The sequence below is a fragment of the Osmerus eperlanus genome, chromosome 22 (assembly GCF_963692335.1).
Source record: "Osmerus eperlanus chromosome 22, fOsmEpe2.1, whole genome shotgun sequence".
Taxonomy (NCBI): domain Eukaryota; kingdom Metazoa; phylum Chordata; class Actinopteri; order Osmeriformes; family Osmeridae; genus Osmerus; species Osmerus eperlanus.
Window position 1 is genome coordinate 5,310,421 of NC_085039.1, and position 19,526 is coordinate 5,329,946.

Genomic DNA, 19,526 nt, shown 5'->3' on the forward strand with positions numbered 1-19,526 from the left:
ATTACAATTACACAAGCCTCTGCAATAAGACCTTGGTTTGTTGCTTGGAGCTGGCGGATGGAAAATGGCTGGTGGGGAAGAACAGATTAAAAAGGATTTGCTGTCCGGTATTATTTCCATGTAAAACAGTTCTTTTAATCAGATGTATTTGTGCTGGGCTGAAGCAAAAGTTTACATCGAAAATAATTATACAAAATAGATAGCTGACAAGGTACTACACAATATCTTTAACAACTATGCAAAACCTCTCACATCACACAGCACACCAACTCCTCTGCCCTTGTTTTATTACAGAGAGCTCTGACCTACAGGCATTTATCAGGAACTGACATCACCCACTTTAAGATGTTGCAAAGAACCCCCCCAAAAACCACCACCTCACACTCAAACGGCATCGCCCCATATGACCACATATCCACTTATTGTATATGTTCAATAGGATTTTCCTGCTAAAAGATTGATTTAGTCAATCCCAGTCAATCTACCCTTCCCCCCCAAAAAAACTGTGCACTTTCATTACAGGTGCAAGCATTTGGAGGGGGGGGGGAGTTAAATTTAGACTCCTGCTGAAACTCAAGGAGCAGCTTAGGTCAAGCACTGCTCTTGTCTGAGACGGCACTCTTAAGTGTGGTGACAGCAGGTCACAGACAGAGGTTGACAGAATGTATGAGCGTGCAGAAAAGAGACAGAGACGGAGTGGTTGTGAGTGTGTAATCATATGTGGATCGGTAAACAGAATGTCAAGTGGCTGTCTGGACCATCAGGCCTGTCACCGGTGGTGCCCTACATTGGTTGGCCGACACGATAGCGCGTACAAATCAGGAAAACAAATTGAGCAAAATGCATTGCACGCTGATCGCCTCGAGCTCATCTCTGACTGTGCTCGTCACATCTCCCTGCCTGCGGACACATGGCCTCGAGCTGTCTGCTGATGGACACCATGTTCTGCTAAGTCACCAGGCGGGCCAGCAGCCTCACTTCCTCGTTTAAGTGAATGCGTCGCCGTCCCCCGCAAGGCTGTCATATTTTCAAGTCAAAGTTTGCTATCTTGCAAAGCCAGGTCGCGGGTATCGTCGTGAAGTTGGGAGAAAGCGTAAGAAGAGTTTTACAGTGGGTCAACTCCCCCCCCCCCTCTCCCCCCGCTGATACCAAAGAGAGTTGATGCATTGATCACAGTGGTAGCTTTCCCTGCGTGAAGTAAGAGAGGTTTGGGGGGGCGTCAGCGTTGGCAACAGGGGAGGGAAAATCATGTTTCCGCTGAGCACGGAACATTCCCCTCTCTTTTCAGGGTCGAGCCCCTGGGGTTGTCTCCACCCCCATCAGTTAGAAAAGAGAGGATGTGACAAGGAGCCCCGACAGCGAGGCTTACACTCGGGTCGGGAGACAAGGGCGCTCAAGGACAGTGCACTCCGCGGGCTACCCTTATTTTTTGGTGAGTCTCCATGGTGACTGAACCTTAGCTTTTTGGGGGGGTGGCTGAGTGTGGGGTTATGGGGGCTGACAGGCAGGAACATGTCCCTTTCCTTCCTGCTATATTCAACGATGAGGGTGTAATGAGGGTTCTTTTCACATACGCATTCATTCGACATCCCATCATCTGACGGCTTGTTGCAAAGATGCGTTTGTCTCCCTGAAGTAGTGCAAAGTGTCATTAAGGCGTTCCTCTTTCATTTTTGCCCACTTCTCCCGGTGCTCTCATTAAACCTGGTCTTTCCTGTTAAAACATTTCCAAGATCAAACGTTGGCATAATTGATCTTGTCCACAGGCCAAGCTCTGGCAAATAAGTACATTTCACTCAATCTTTGCTAATAGCTCATTCTCTAGTTTTCTTTGTAACACCCAACATTGCAGCATTCAGACAGACACCGGGGCCAGTTGCAGACTTCCCTTAAGACGAAGACATAGGCCAAAGGATATTTGCCACAAGGATCACACTTTTTGAGTTGAGTGAACACAAAATCATTATGCGTTACAGATTAAGCAGCAATGCAATATTACAGTTACTGGAAGAAATCAAAGATTACATCGAATCTCCGACTCAGCGTTCACATTCCATTCCAGCAGTTGTTAAACTCCTGCTACATTACAAATATTGGCATCAGGATCATTTCAAACAGTCATCGCTGTTTTGACTTTGGTGGCTGATCCATGATAGAAAGGGAGAAGGAGGCCCATTCAATTGCGCGTTTAAATGCTCATAATGTACGGTATAGTGGGTGGAGAAAGGCGCTGATTACCCGATGACCTGCAGGTTTTGTAAATATGACGTAAACTGAAGTATCATAGCGTGCGCAATCTGCGGGTTGGCCATGGCGCTAATAACGCTACGTTTGCGAATGTACGTACATGAGGCCCTGAGAGTAATGACAAGAACATGAAGTTTTAGGGGATCCCATTCATAGTGCTGTCATGTCAAAACTAGATGCTGCCACTCTCTCTTGCCACAACATCTTTCCTATCTTCCGTCCTATTGGCGAGATATTAGAAGCTACAATCTGGACCTGAGTCCAACAATCTGATGTTGTTCTCATACCTATTTGTTCCCAGAAATATGGAGTGGTGTATTCAAGCATCCTGCACACTAATGGCCAGTAAATAGGACACAGATACCACAAATCTATAATCAAGAAGCATTTACAACTAAGAATCTCAGACTTGGAATAATCAGTCAGAGATTCACCCCTTATCGTGTGTCACTGACATTGAAACAATAAGCTCCCGACCAGGAAGAAAAAAGAAGGGAGTGTTCCCTGTATAATCATGCAAGCAGCAAATTAAACACCTACAGTTTATCACTGTTTTTTTCTGCTGCCACTCGCGGTACAAAGAGCCCCCCCCTTTCCGTCTTGAACAATCCTGCTAAATTTTTATCGTGTTTCCTTGCCTCATGTCGTGCAACAAACCCACTCACCCTTCCCTCCTCTCACTGATACCTACCCTGTGTCACATTAGTTCAGCCGCGGTGCTCAGATGAGGCAGCAAAAGAAAGCATGGTCTCTAGTATCTTGCTCATATCGCTCTGGTACTGTATCCCTTTTCTGCATTGTTGCCACATGTTTTGTTGTGCGCCGCCTGCGATGGGAGAGTTGCGCTGTCTTGTTGCTGAGGTGTAATCTGTGCTGTGTCTCCAGTATTTCCAGTGTTATTATATTGTGTGAGTGAAAGTCCCCCCTTGAGGACAATAGAGTATTTGGTTTTATTCATGTATACACAGGAAGACTAGGTAACTCCTTGCTTATGAAAACTGATTATTTTGTACAGTGTTTGAAGGCTAAAGGTGAGAGAATAAAATGAAATGGGAAGTTTTTTTTCTTCTGGGTTTGCACAGGAGTTTTTTAAGAGGGAAAGGTCAAACACAAAACACTTATGAATTCTGGGAGTGTTTCTGTAGCGCCCGTGGCAATGTGATTTAGAGAATCCCAATCTCCTCTTATTATGGCTTCTTCATGAAATATGCAAACTGTGGTTGGTTGTTCAGAACAAAGGTTTTCACATGAAAAAGGTATTTGGCAGAACTGTGTGACAAAAACAATTGGGGTTGGTTGAAAAGTACAATTAGTTAGGAGAGTAAACAGTGTGTGGATGAACAAAAACTACACTGGTATGTCAAGGCCCATATTATTATCTGGTTTGGCCTTGGCACAGTGAGTGGAGTCTTCCCTGAGTGATTTAGTTGAAATCTCCACAAACAAGGTGGCCCTGTTCTGTATTATGGGATTATATCATTATTGACTTCTTCAATAAATAGAATGTTGCAAAAACATTCAATGAAACAAGTGAATGAAACAAGTAAAATGATAATGCTGTGGGTTCTTAAGCGTTTGTCTGCATTTGATGGTCTTTTGCAGTGGGCAAGAGGTGGTTACTGTATACTGTATATTTAAAGGTAATTCAGTTGTAGACAGATTAAACAGTCAAATAAGACTTCCCAAAGGTAAATTATCCTTTATAGACACTTTAAATTAGGCATGCTTGTGTGTGGATTAGGGATGGGCATTCGATTAAATTGTCTTCATCGATTGTCGGGAGAATTAACGATCGATTATCGATTAATCATTAATATTTTTATATTAAAATTCACTATTTATAGGCTATATTAAAATGCAGTGAATACTGCGTGTTTCCTCATTGAGATCTTTATTACAACATGAACAACTCTTTCTGTACTCCTAAGCAGCGGAGCCGACAGCTAGAAGCCGGTGTTCAAACACAACTGACCTCGTTTTCTTTTTTTTTGACTGACAACTAATGAATTAGGCTAATTTACAAAGCTTCATAAAAACCTTCGCCCTCAACAATACTTAAGGGTAGTAGAGGTGTTGAAATTAATCGAATAATCGATGCATCGCGATGCGGACATGGACGATGCTGCATCGATGCAGTGGCCGACCATAATCGATTAGCCCAGGGGTTACATTTACATTTAGTCATTTAGCAGACGCTCTTATCCAGAGCGACTTACAGTAAGTACAGGGACATTCTCCCCGAGGCAAGTAGGGTGAAGTGCCTTGCCCAAGGACACAATGTCATTTTGCATGGCCGGGAATCGAACTGGCAACCTTCTGATTACTAGCCCGCTTCCCTAACCGCTCAGCCACCTAATTCCCAAACTTTTTTTGCTCGAGACCCAAAAGAGAAATATGGTGTCTCCCTGGGACCCAAACATAAAAATACTACATAAATTGCCATAACATCTATATTTTTTTTACTACTGATACAGAACACAACAAACTATGAATTTAAAATGGATATGAAATGTATTTATTTAATCATAAAAGCACATGACAGCAATAATCAAATGTCTTAAGTGCAATAAAAAAAATTCTCTCCACCTCATGTACATACAATGTTGTACCACTTTTAAATTAACAAACATTTTCTACTCTTTCTATTTGTCACCCCTTTCTCAACTCCCCCTCCCAACATCCCTCAACTTTAAACACCAACAATGAGCAACATTCAGATACATTTTTACTGGCTTATTTTAAAATGATACTATTGGCCTGACATGCCAGAAGGGGTATAATATGTAATCTAAGGCACAATTAAATCTAATGAGAAGTATGTGGCTGGTTGAAGTTTTCAACCAGAAGATTTATTCTGGGCTTGGTTTGTGAAAGTGCTATTCTGAGGTCATGCTGGGGATTGAGTCTGTTTCTGTATTTGTTTCAGGTATGCTAGAGTAGAAAACCCAGATTCACATAAGTATGTGGTACCAAACTGAATCAACACATTTACAGCTTTGCTAGCCAAGCAAGAGAACTCTTCCTGCTGGAGATGAGCAATCCAAAACTGAGAGAGAGTGATTGTCTCAAATAGCATCTTACTGCCATTGTTGACCTGCAGTGTGACCAATGCTTCTAACTCTGTCTGACTTAGACCCAACTCTAGTGATGGCACAGCTTGGAAGGGATACTTCGCCCACTGAAGGTTTTGAGATCCCTGTGAGTCTGGGAAGTATTGCTTAAAGTTCTTCTGTAGGCCAGACATGTGCTCAACTATGTTCTGCTTCACGGAGTCACTCAGGGGGACACCCGTGTTCTCTTGGTAGGCAGAGAGGACCGGAAACATTGCCAGTTCTCCCGCAGCCAGCTGGCATTGCCACAGAGCCAGGTGTGCAGCAAATCCTTGAATTCCATCTTCCAGCTCCAAAATGCTGTTCTCCTTTCCTTGAAGGCTTTTGTTCAGTGTGTTGAGCTTGTTGAAAATGTCCACAAGATATGCAAATCTTGCCAGCCAATACTTGTCCTGAAAATGCTTGGCAAGGTTAGGGTCTTCATTTTTGAGGTAGGCCATGACCTCTTCTCTCAGCTCCCACACTCTCTGCAGAACTCTTCCCCTGGAGAGCCACCTCACCTCACAGTGAAAGAGCAGGTGCTCATGCTCTGCTCTCATTTCCCTGCATAGCTCTGTGAAGAGCCTTGATTGTAATGGTCGCTTTTTGATTAGATTCACAATTCTCACAACCACATCAAAAACCTCTCCTAGGTCACGCTGTAATGCTTTGCTGGCCAAAGCTTCCCTGTGGATGATACAATGTGTCAGCTTCACGTTTGGTACCACTTTACGAACATGAGCCACAAAACCAGACCTGCACCCAGTCATGTTCCTGGCACCATCAGTGCAAATTCCAATACAGTTAATCCATTCCAATTTGAGATCTTTCAAATTTGTGTCCACCACTCTGAAAATATCCTCTCCCCTTGTTGTTGTATGCAGCCGGTCACAGAACAGGAACTCCTCCTTCATATCCTTACCACTGATGTATCTGGAAAAGACCATTAATTGGGGAATCCCAGCAACATCTCATCTAGCTGCAGTGAAAATATTTTGTGTTCCATTATTTCCCCTGTAACTGACTTTTGGATGTCCACTGCCATGTCTTTGATTCTAGTTGCAACTGTGTTATTTGAGAGTGGGACAGACTCAACTTTGTTCGCTGCTTCCTCACCCAAGAGAGAGAGACACACATATTTTAAACATGGTTTTATCAGCTGCTCCCCAATGGAATGGGGCTTCTTTGCCTTGGCAATGTGGAGGCTGACTTGAAATGATGCCTTCAGTGCTGCTCTGTTCCCTTTGAATGCCTGGTAGATGAGAGACAATAATCCGGCAAGTCTTGAAGAAAATGCATGACATGCTATTTCCTTCCTTCGTAGGGCACACTGAGTATTTTCTGTTATGTATCAGCTCATTTGAACAGCGTTGCGCGCTTAGACGCGAGAAAAGACTTGGTTTCTAATTGTAAGTGCAATGACGCCGTTGGGTCTGTATTCTTTCATAAATTCCCATGCATTTTATCTGCAGCACATAGGCCTACGCGAGTCGTGTGAAATGGCCTTTAACCTATATTAACATAACACACACGTTAATGACTCTTCCACACTGTCAAAACAAAGTTGAATAAATGCACTTCGCGGCCTAATCCACATAGGGACAAGCCGGGGGCGGAAGGTCGCGCGGCATTGGCTGTCGCCATTAGCTATATGTTAGCTATATGTAACGTTAGCTAGCTAGTAGCAACGTTAGCTAGCAACATACATTTTAGTCACAAAATAACCATTGGCACTGCAACTAACAGACACACAAAACATTTCAAATGCTTCTTACTTACATTTCCGCTGTCAAAACACTGTCTGCTGAAAGTCTCTTCTTTGCCCAGGAAAAATTCCTTTGACTTGCCCCGATGCTGAGAATGTCTCGTTTGGAGATGTCTGTCCAATTTGTTTCTTTTTAAGCTCTCATTACTGAGCACCTCCCCACATAAAACACACTGAGGTCTCTCCTCTGCATTTCGAATGACTTTGGTGAAGCCAACGTTTATAAACTCTTCTTTATATTTTCGTTTCGACATCTCGCAATGCATGCCAAGGGAACCACAGAAGTCACTCTCAATGTTACCTCAGCCCAGACTCCGCGAGAGAGCGGGTAAACGTTGACCAGGATCGTGAGAAGAAAGGGGGAGGGGTAAACCGCCTCGCACGCAGCATCTGTGCTGACTAGACTAGTGTAGCAAAAAGAACGCTCATCTTCTATTTTAATTTAGAAAATTATTTCACATATCATGGAATGGTTATGCATTTTTTCTTTGTCATTTGGCGACCCAATACAAAAGTGTATGCAACCCATTTTGGGTCGCGACCCTAACTTTGGGAAACCGTGGATTAGCCTATAACACAATGATGTCGCTCGTTAATTTTCCGGTTGCGGCATTAACATTCAAATGAAAAATAACATTTTCAGTAGCCGAACCCGTTTCATATAGACCTAGACTCTAGTCTCATCCCGGTCTCATTTACCTGACGTGATTCATCGCGATTCGCTTACGTGCCATAGCAAAATGGCTGAGGGTGACCCTGAGAAAGTCCTTAAGAACTCTCCAAGCGTTTTAAACGCTGATATATGGAAGCATTTGGGATTTTACCAACAGGCTGGGAAGCACGAGCTAGATAAGTCGCATGCCATATGCAAAGCCTGTCACACCAAGATAAAAAATTTTGGGAACACTACCAATTTAAGAAATCACATCGGTCGCTTCCATCCTGAGTTGCTAGCAACAACGGAAAATGTGTACCCTGGCCCAGCGACTCTGAGGATTAATGAGGCTCTGTGTTCAATACCACCCAACTCCAAGCGAGGAAAGAGAATAACCCAGTCTATGGGAGTATTCATAGCAAAAAGTTTACAACCTTATTCCATCGTGGAAAATGAGGGATTTCAGTATCTGGTGAGGATGCTTGAGCCGCGGTACAAGATCCCATCACGTACCACCTTTTCGGAACAAGTGGTGCCTGGTATTTACAACGACACCAAAGCCCAGATGATCGTTTACATGAGCAAGGCAACACAAATTGCCATAACATGTAATTCTTGGACTTCGGTGGCAACCGAATCATTTGTTACCTTGACAGCACATTATACAGTTAGGTCCATAAATATTTGGACATTGTCACAATTTTCATCATTTTGGCTCTGTATACCACCACAATGGATTTGAAATGAAACAATCAAGATGTGCTTTAAGTGCAGACTTTCAGCTTTAATTTCAGGGTATTTACATCCAAATCAGGTGAACGGTGTAGGAATTACAACACATTTTATATGTGGCCCCCCCCTTTTTAAGGGACCAAAAGTAATTGGACAATTGGCTGCTCAGCTGTTCCATGGCCAGGTGTATGTTATTCCCTCATGGGAGTTCGTTATTTCATTGACAAGGAGCAGATAAAAGGTCTAGAGTTCATTTCAAGTATGGTATTTGTGTTTGGAATCTGTTGCTGTCAACTCTCAATATGAAGTCCAAAGAGCTGTCACCATCAGTGAAGCAAGCCATCGTTAGGCTGAAAAATCAAAACAAACCTATCAGAGAGATAGCAAAAACATTAGGTGTGGCCAAATCAACTGTTTGGTACATTCTTAAAAAGAAAGAACGCACTGGTGAGCTCAGCAACACCAAAAGACCCGGAAGACCACGGAAAACAACTGTGGTGGATGACAGAAGAATTCTTTCCCTGGTGAAGAAAAACCCCTTCACAACAGTTGGCCAGATCAAGAACCCTCTCCAGGAGGTAGGCGTATCTGTGTCAAAGTCAAAAATTAAGAGAAGACTTCATCAGAGTAAATACAGAGGGTTCACCACAATATGTAAACCATTGGTGAGTCTCAAAAACAGGAAGACCAGATTAGAGTTTGCCAAAAAACATCTAAAAGAGCCTGTACAGTTCTGGAACAACATCCTATGGACAGATGAGACCAAGATCAACTTGTACCAGAATGATGGGAAGAGAAGAGTATGGAGAAGGGAAGGAACTGCTCATGATCCAAAGCATACCACCTCATCAGTGAAGCATGGTGGAGGTAGTGTTATGGCGTGGGCATGTATGGCTGCCAATGGAACTGGTTCCCTTGTATTTATCGATGATGTGACTGCTGACAAAAGCAGTAGGATGAATTCTGAAGTGTTTCTGGCAATATTATCTGCTCAGATTCAGCCAAATGCTTCAGAACTCATAGGACGGCGCTTCACAGTGCAGATGGACAATGACCCGAAGCATACTGCGAAAGCAACCAAAGAGTTTTTTAAGGCAAAGAAGTGGAATGTTCTGCAATGGCCAAGTCAATCACCTGACCTAAATCCAATTGAGCATGCATTTCACTTGCTAAAGACAAAACTGAAGGGAAAATGCCCCAAGAACAAGCAGGAACTGAAGACAGTTGCAGTAGAGGCCTGGCAGAGCATCACCAGGGACGAAACCCAGCGTCTGGTGATGTCTATGGGTTCCAGACTTCAGGCTCTCATTGACTGCAAAGGATTTGCAACCAAGTATTAAAAGTGACAATTAGATTTATGATTATGTTAGTTTGTCCAATTATTTTTGGTCCCTTAAAAAGGGGGGGGCCACATATAAAATGTGTTGTAATTTACACCGTTCACCTGATTTGGATGTAAATACCCTGAAATTAAAGCTGAAAGTCTGCACTTAAAGCACATCTTGATTGTTTCATTTCAAATCCATTGTGGTGGTATACAGAGCCAAAATGATGAAAATTGTGTCAATGTCCAAATATTTATGGACCTAACTGTACGTATTAGCATGCCCCATCAAATTTCTTAAAATATGTTTATATATTTCTGTAAAGAAACTCACCTGTGAAGTAGCTAATTTCCAGTTGAAATCCAATGTGTACAAGACGGTGTTGAACCCCTGCAAAATCTCTTCTGAAACCCCAGTTTGAGCGATGCGTTGAAATGGGCATGCGCAAAGTTGTTGCTCAGGGGCAGGTTTGCTAAGGAAGAATTGTAATATTCTGTGATGACTTGTCTTTGGAAATGAAACTCTTAAGAGTCGCTTACCTTTAGGTCACATTTAACAATTTTGTATCACAAAAATTATTGGAGCACAAATTTGCATTGTGTGTCATACAGCTTTGGTGTGCTATACAAAGAATGTTTGCTTAATCATGTTACACATCACACATTGATTGCGATTACCTAGCAACCTAGCATAATACTCGTAGCAATGCTACTACCTGCTAGTGTTACTTGTTACAGTGCGTTCACACTGCAGCGGAGCGGGCGGCGCGCGGCGTCGGCTTCCAATTCATTTTCAATTAAACCAGGCGTTGACGCTCGCGTAGGGCATTGTGGGAAGGCGAGCGGAGCGGAGCGTTGCAAGTTGGATTTTCTCAACTTTATGTAAATGAGGAGCGTGAAAACGCTAGCGTTGGCCAATTGGATTGGTTTCTTGTTTCTTGTAACGTAGCAACTGTTCGTCATGATAAACATTTCTAGGTTTGACAATTTCAAGATGGAGGAGAAACTTTTCGTATGTGTCTGCACACCCAGTTCTGTTCAGAACAAAGTTACTAATGTGACGAGCCTGAATTTAAAGAATACATTAAACTAATAATGCATGGTGCATGGTTGCCGATGTCGTCATTGTTCCTAGTGTGTTTTTATAGCCTACTTTTAAATTTAGTCGTCACATTACGTGACTGTTCTGTGCCACTGCTAGCTCGCTAGCCCAGCCTACAAACGACTGGTTGAGTGACCGGTGGCGTAACATGTATTCTACTGTAATCTTGCACTAGTAAAATCTTGCACTTACATAAATGTTGTGTAAAAGTGGTATTTTGATCGATATTGTGAGTACATGAACCCAAATCTGCACGCTTGGCCATGACTACAACAGTGACATTAGAGAACTACAACTCTGTATTAACTTGTCTAACACGCCCCCGTGCGTGGTGTACTGTGGGAAGGCAAGCGATGCAGAGCGTTAAAAAACGCTGCAGTGTGAACGCAGCGTTAGCCTACTAATTGTAAATTTTGAAGCCATACTATAGCGTTTGTCATATAGTTTTTGTCTATCGGAAAACAGTCGGTTGGAATGTTCAGAATCACACATGTGCGACGCTACGATGTGGGGCCCTGCTTTCGAACGATCACATATGTGCAATGCTACTCCTTTTATATCAATATGCTATAACTATGTACATAAACTACATTCCATTTTCATTTCTGTACAGATTATCCTACCACCGTCACACGGCCTAGCACTGTGTCCCTGGGAAATGATGGTAAAGTAATGAATGACCGTTTAAAACAGTGACAATAATTGTATGAGCCATGGCAACCTAAAGGCTGTATGTTTGAAGCAAAAGCATGACTTAAAACTTTTGCATCACCAGATTCCATACCCCTAGATGTCAACTCTGGTCTGGTGGAGGTGAACCAATTGGGGGCCCAGGAAAACAGCTGGCAGCCAGGCAAGTGCAAATATAAGACACTCAAAAAAATATATGCTTTGTATACAACCATTCAAGGTAACATTTGTTATTTACATCAATGTTACAGCTAATCTAGAAGAACCACAGTGTATGCCAATCATGCTAACTCTTGTAAACTTGTTTTACTTGTCTTTAATGACAGACACATTACAGGTTATGCTCCGGAAGATGGAGACATTGGAGGAGAACCAGCGAGAGGCTCTCCTATTCAGGCGACTACAGGGCAGACACACTGAAGAGGTGCCAGTGATGGACCTACAGGTGGCCCAAACACAGGCTGAACTCCAAGACCTTGAGGAGCGCCTTAAGGTGCTGGAGTTGCGAAAGAGAGTGGTAAGTGTTTGGAGATGCCATGAACTATGGCTTACACGCAGCGTTCAACGTTCACATTGGTGCTGACAATAAGTTCATGACTTCTAATTCCAGACGCTGTGATGAAGTGGAAGACGGGACTGGGAGAGAAAGCTGTGGAGCTCCTCATAGAGGAGACACTCAAACACACCCCGGCAGCCCATTCAAAACAAGCCAGGTGAATGAATCATGATTGCAGCTTCCATATCCAACCTTTCATATGGCTATGTGACAAAAATCTAGAATCACATGTTTTTTTGATGATGTATATTATTTTAGATGTGATTTTTTTATGACTTGTATAGCGCCTTTTTACACGTGCAATTATGTTGATAGAACACTAACTTATTTTGTGCTTCATTGTCAGGGCCAACAGACAGGACCTGTAGCGGGGACTGGCAGAAGATTTTAATTCACTGTTTGGCACTTTGTTTGAAATAAAATGACAATGTTACATGGAAATGCTGCCTTGTTTATGATTAGCTGGAGTTAGGCTACACATCACACAAACATAGTCCTCCTAAAGTTGGCTACCATGTAGCCTATTATACAAGAACAAGTAGCATCTTGGGCAAATGAGGTCTGCATATGAACCGCCCCAATATAAGCAGTAGAATTGAGAAATATAGGTTACTTAGTTAAAGTTGCAGTTACGGACTGGCAACGTCACAAAATTACGTTGCTAGGAGGTCGCGGTTACGGACTGGCAACGTCGGAAAATGACGTTGCTAGGAGGTCGCGGTTACAGACTGGCAACGTCGGAAAAATAACGTTGCCACGACGTCGCGGTTACGGACTGGCAACGTCACAAGATTACGTTGCGGTTACGTTCTGGCGTCCCACAGATGCACGGTCCCGCAACGTCGCCAAAGACGTTGTGGCAACGTATGTTTGGTCATCGAGTGACGTTGCGGCAACGTAAGGGCAACGTAACTGTGTTAGCTGGGACTCCACCATAAGGTCTTGCTGCGGCTTACCTAATCGAGGTTTCTTGAAAAGGCCTTAACCCTTGTGTTATCTTCGGGTCATTCTGACCCATCAGTCATTGTGACCCACCGTCGTATTGCGACAACTTTACCGCATACAAAAACAAAGTGAAGCATTTTCTTTTAACCGTTGGGCTGTCTCAGAGTAGAACCGCTGCTCCTCCGCATCGAGAGGGGCCAGTTGAGGTGGCTCGGGCATCTGATAAGGATGCCTCCTGGACGCCTCCCTGGTGAGGTGTTCTGGGCACGTCCCACTGGGAAGAGGCCCCGGGGAAGACCCAGTACACACTGGAGGGACTATGTCTCTCGGCTGGCCTGGGAATGCCTCGGGGTCCCCCAGGAAGAGCTGGTGGAAGTGGCCGGGGAGAGGGAAGTCTGGGCCTCCCTGCTTAGGTTGCTGATGGATGGATTTTTATTTGTTTTTGTATTGGGTAAAATTGGGTAAACACAACGATGGTTCGTTATGAACCTTTGGGTCATGTGACCTGAAGGCAGCACAAGGGTTAACCCTTGTGTTATCTTCGGGTCATTCTGACCCATCAGTCATTGTGACCCACCGTTGTATTGCAACAAATTTACCTCATACAAAAACAAAGTGAAGCATTTTCTCTGTCGGGCTGTCTCAGACCCCCAACATTGGAATGGTTAAAAGAAAATTATTTTTATTTGTTTTTGTATTGGGTAAAATTGGGTAAACACAACAATGGTTCGTTATGAACCTTTGGGTCATGTGACCCGAAGGCAGCACGAGGGTTAAGTACTTTCATCAAACAGACAAGCAAGGCTAGACCTCTGTTTAGGCTCACCATTTTCACAGTGTTGTAGACCTTTTGGGTGCATCTTCCAAAGGAATATACTACTTAGCCTACAACTAGAATACAACTGGTGAAGACTCTGTAAAGCTCTGTACAGCCTTCATTAGGCACATATTAAAGACAAAAGAAGCGTATAGAATGTAACTGTCAATTAGACAAACCTCTTATTTGTCAATATGCAAATTTCAATTAGTTTGATCTTGAGTGAAGTAGTCTTGGTGGCATAAATTCAGTGCTGAGGGCAGAAACTAGTTATGATGCGTCTTTAAAAACAGGGACAATTTCTGTTCATGCTTTAGCTGTGCATGTGTTGCTGTTGTTCCAGTAATCTGTGATCAGATTTTAATGATTACCAGTAGCATATGTAAATGTATTACATTTTGTCGGTGTTATGTGTGTTTGTACTGTATGTTTGCGTTAATCATTAGAGCACATTGTAAATTTATATAAGATTGCATATGTTGCTGTCCACTTGGATCTTCAAAAGGAATACACATATTTTACATGTAAACAAGCCAAGGTCTTGCTTTTTGGAAACGTTAACTTAAAAAAAGTTACGACAAAAAAAACTGCATGTTTAAATCTGCAGCTAAAACAAACTATGCAATCTGTTCTTCTTCCCTGTTTGAAGTAAATACATCAATTTCTTGGCTCTGGCATGTATAACGTTTTATTGATGAAACGCACAGTGCAGTATGTAAATATAGCCTCCTCAGATGTAAATTAGTAATGAAGTTTTCTGGCTTTGAACGCGTTCTCAGAACAGGCAAGAGAGCATTTATCTCTGTGTGACATTTACCGCCATCAGGAACATTCAAATGAGTGTAAAGGCCATGTAGAAAACCTTAGACCGTAGACTGGTTAATCCACCTGTTGGTATCTGTTGGGCCTAAACCAGTCTACAGCACTAAGCCTTATTTCCATATTTGGAATGGATGGGAAAAAATCCAGAAAAAATAAGAAATCTTTTTTTTAAAGTCAAGATCAGCATATGTTATATGATTACGTAAGATTTCAAATAATTAAAGTCGCGGAACAGGAAGGAATGGCCCTCCGTCAAGATCTCAGATGTCGGAGCAAGTTGGAGTAGAATTAACACCCTGCAGCGCTACGGCGGCTACCGCCGCCTGCCTCCCGTCTTCTGAAGAACTGCCATCGAGGGGGGGGGGGGGGGGGAGCAGCCTTTCAAGCTTTGCTTGACTCCCTCTGAAGGTGGCGAGATCACAGTGGTGTAGTTAAAGCCCCCTCACCCACACCCCTCTTGCTCGACCCAATGCTATCTTTAACTTTGCCACACACCTCCCTGCACCCCTATCCCTCCTCCTCCTCTTCTTCTTCTCAGCTGCAGGCTCAACATCAAACTTTTATGCACAGACGGGTCAACGGAGCTCATATGAAGACTGCTGCCTGGCCTTGCTCAGTTGGGGATGTACGCAGAAGCTATCTAGAGTCTGGCAGGGCCTTGAAGTGTGATTTAAGAAAGTCTACCAGTCTGTTGACTTTTATATACATTTGGAGATTCATTAAATATTGTAACAGACATCCCACAATGTCAATGCCAAAACATTTGCATGTGCTGAGGGAAATGTTCAACTAGACTTCCTTGGTTCTTGGTTCTGTACATTAAGGACTATATTTTTCATTAGATTATTTAATGGGTTGTCATTCACAAGGAAGGCATCAGAATCAGAATAAACTTTAAAGAATCAGAATAACTATGGAATGAACCATTCCATAGAATGGTTGCACCTGGTTGTTACACACGTCTCTGACACTTCTCTGACTACCGGCCCATCAGCCCCGGATCTCCTCAGGGCTGCGTCCTTTCCCCACTGCTCTTCTCCCTGTGTTGTAACTTTCCATCACCATTTGGTGATGCGTATCATCAGCAGCGCGGATGATACGCTGCAGTCTGGTCCTGTCCTGGTCTTGTGTCTGGTCTTGTCCTTCCGCGCCCATCCGCGCTGCTGAGAAGGTGATTGGCTGCAATCTGCCTACCCTCGAGGACCTGCACACCTCAAGTCAGCGAGGAAAATTGTGGCCGACTCCTTCCACCCTGGACACTCTGACACACTGTTTCAGCTACTCCCCTCCGGCAGAAGGCTGTGGTCCATCCGGACCAAAACCTCAGGCCACAAGAACAGTTTCTTTCCATCCGCTACTGGCCTATTCAACAAGGCCAAGGACTCCCACTGACATTATTATATTATTATATATTATACTGACAACTATTATCTATTATTAGTCCATCTGACACCTGTTGCACCACGCAGAAGCCACCTTATTTGCACTATTTCCCATTCATATTCATATTTTTGTATATATTTAATTTATATTTTGTAATTTACATTTTAAATATTTTTTTTGATTTTTAGTTCCTAAGATTAGTTAGACTACTGTACTTTTACACTTTTGATTGAAGGTTGGTTGTGTAATCCCACATGGTGAATAAAACAAAATTCTGATTGCTACATTTTTCAGAGCTATTTCCTAAAACGTCTGACTCGCTCAACCGTTTATTCAAGCTTTAGTAGGACATGGACATGGCTATGACACTGTAGCAGTGGAGAAAGAGAGAGATTATCTTAGCAATAGAGATGGTTCAAGGACTACTGATATCACAGTGAATTTGGAGTTGGTCAACAAAGATTGTAGCCTAAGTGCCTATTTCTTTCTATCCATCTCCCTGAATCACCTAGGGATTCTTATCTTTACAAAAAGAAAATTGCACAGAATTTTCCTGGTGGTAATACAGTACAGTGGGAGCTTTAAACGTCATATTGACTCAATGTCAATGTTTATCTTGAACACACAAGTATTATATTGTGTTTTGGTACATTTGAGACTTGGTGCATCTCTGAGGTTTGGCTAGTTGGTTTTTGAGGCAAAATAGTTTTTTTGACAGTGGTCAATGTTGAGGCTTTCACTAGGAACACAGTCACTCAATGAAAAACAAGAAGAAAAATGACTGCAGCAGAAAAACAGACAGGTTTCAGACAGCAAGAAGGAGAGAGCGAGAGACGAGGAGAGATAGTGAAAGAAGAGTGATATAAGAGAGGGATGAGGGGAAGGTGGAGACATTATTTATGTTCAGGGCCCTGACTGGGTGTAATTTATAAGCTCCTCAGTGACTCCTGATAAAATCAACACAGTGGAAATCTGCCCAAGAGCTTGTCAGCAGGAGAAAGAAAGAATAAGAAAGAAAGATGGAATAACAGAGGATGAAAACATAGGGAGGAGACAATAATGAAACACTACTCAGATTTGCTTCAAACACCACCAAGGGAGGCTTCAGGGCCTCAAAATACAAGCTCAATGAGGGCACAAACAACGACAATAGTAGAAAGATAGCATCAGCTGAAGGCTTCCTTTGCGGCATGGAAGTAACACAACCTAAGAAAATGAACAACAACAAAAAAGCCACAGCAACTTAAGACCTCTTCAGCATCCGTCATAGGTAGTAGTATTTCCTGCGAGGTCAGCAGATGGCTTGTCTGACGTGTGCGTGAGGAGGAAATGAAGAGAGTGCCTTTGACATGGGGAAAGGTACATTTTGAGAAAGGATCGAAAACAGCGATTTCAACTCTGGACATGTTTTGAGGCCTGTCTCACACTGAATCTGTCTGGTGCTGGTAAAATGCCAGTCTGTACACTGACCTTCAGCAAGCTATTTCAAAGTCTAGAAGCATGTAAATAATTTTTTCACCAGGTTCTTGGTTAGACACATATACTTCAGATTCTACAGCTTACTTTGATGAGATATGATCAATACCTCAGTGTGATGGGACTCGGAGCATGTTTTGAGTTTGTTCATCTTCTCAGAATCTTGATTTAAGAGAGGTTTGTGGATTATTATCTGAGTCATATATACAGTATTGTGCAAAAGTCTTAGGTACAAGAAAAGTTTAAAAAAGAAGAAGAAATAATTAAATGAAGAGACTAAGAAAAATAGTAAATAAATTGCACTTTTATACTGCCGCAGAAATACAGAAGACTAAAAATATGATATAAGACAACATTTGTGTAAAGAATTCTGCACAACACTGTACATACATACATACTTTTGCTCTCAAAGACAATCCCAGCTTCTCAAACAAGACAAGAGAGGTTGGCACCCTCGGATCCACACTACGTCTCATTTCTCAGACGCATACATTAGCAATTCAAAATCAATAGCTAATTTCTTACTGCGGTTGCCGTGTTATCTCCAAGCGAACGGCAGGGCTCTCTGCAGCCTTTGGCACCATCGAGGGACCTCCACATCTAGTGACTCACTCTCCACCCTATCTGCCTCGGATCTTGGAGTAGGCCTACATTCCAAGCCGGGCACAGATGTTTATCAGCGTTGTTACAGGGCCGCACGATGCCGATCAGGCATTACCAGGTGACGTGGCGGGACTAACGCTCTTTTGCATGCAAACCCCTTCCCTCCCCCAGCCATTCCCGGCCTCCCCGAACTATCTCACTGTATCAAACATACCCACCCACTGCGGGGGGACAGTGTGGTTCGATGTTATTATTTTGCCAGGATCCTGACACCTAGGTTTGTTCTACATGCTTGCTTAAGGTGCTGAAGACCCCTTCCGAGAGGACAAGTCTGTGGAGATACTGTTTTAGAGAGAACTGCAAAACCTAAACAACAATTATAATTTCCTCTTCCTCTTGGCAATAAAAAGGTATGAGTGTACAACTGAAGGCCGGTAGCTTACACTGGGGGTATTATAAGTCTGTGCTAAAGGTTGTTAACCGGTTGGATGTGGGTGATTAATTCAAATATGGCCCAGGGTGTCCAAGTCATTTCTCCTCAATTTCACTCAGTTATCAAGGTGAGGCAGAAGGGATCAGGGTTGCTCCAAAGCAATATCCATGCAGGCTTGACAACATCAAACGGTTTTGCCCTTAGGTCAGCGTTGAAGCTGCAATGCAACAATGCACAGCAATATACGTGTGTGGCTGTTCACAATAGTTGTTAAGAGCATTTGAGCAATGTTTTTTCCCATCGCGCCTCTAAGGACGGCAAACTTAATCCGAGTTGTTGCATGGATGGTGTTGAGACAGATAAGCAGGCGGTACACTACCTTGTTCCTTTGCCACTCTGTATTCAAAAAATTACATTTTTCTGGCAGCTCTCTGTGGGAATGCACCTGATGCAAACCATTGTGCGCGCTATGCGATTTGGAATCCTGAACAGGCACAACCGTATTTCTCATTTCTGGACTCTACTGGAGATCTACATATAGAAGGGTTTCTGAATCTACTCTCAGCATGTTGAAAAACAACACGGTGTGTTCATGCTTTGTAAATGGCAGTGCAAACAGCCATAAATATTTATGAACAACACGCGCGCTATGGGATCATTCATATTCGTTGCCATGGATTGGGGACATTATAGTAGCCTATTTTTTCCCTTTCACTTATAATTGTGAAGAAGAAAAAGGCAAGAGTCCGCTAGAGCCATTTTAAAACATTACAAACGTTCAAATACGTATTTTAAGGCCTTGTTCACCACACGGAGTCTAAATTTAGACACCGTTCTTCAAGGGAGAGTCACTAAAGTCAAACGATGAATATTAGTCGTATGGGCAG

The 19,526-nt window shown here is 42.9% G+C and overlaps 1 protein-coding gene and 1 long non-coding RNA gene across 2 annotated transcripts in view; one reads left to right on the plus strand and one right to left on the minus strand.

The window, feature by feature from the left end:
* The window catches only part of LOC134008710 (heterogeneous nuclear ribonucleoprotein L-like), a 56,912-nt gene that overhangs the window by 36,366 nt on the left and 1,020 nt on the right, over positions 1-19,526 (minus strand). The window lies entirely within an intron of this gene.
* LOC134008932 (uncharacterized) lies at positions 11,766-12,606 on the plus strand. Its single transcript, XR_009928206.1, has 3 exons — positions 11,766-12,121; positions 12,215-12,317; positions 12,507-12,606. It is a non-coding gene; the product is annotated as an uncharacterized LOC134008932 (long non-coding RNA).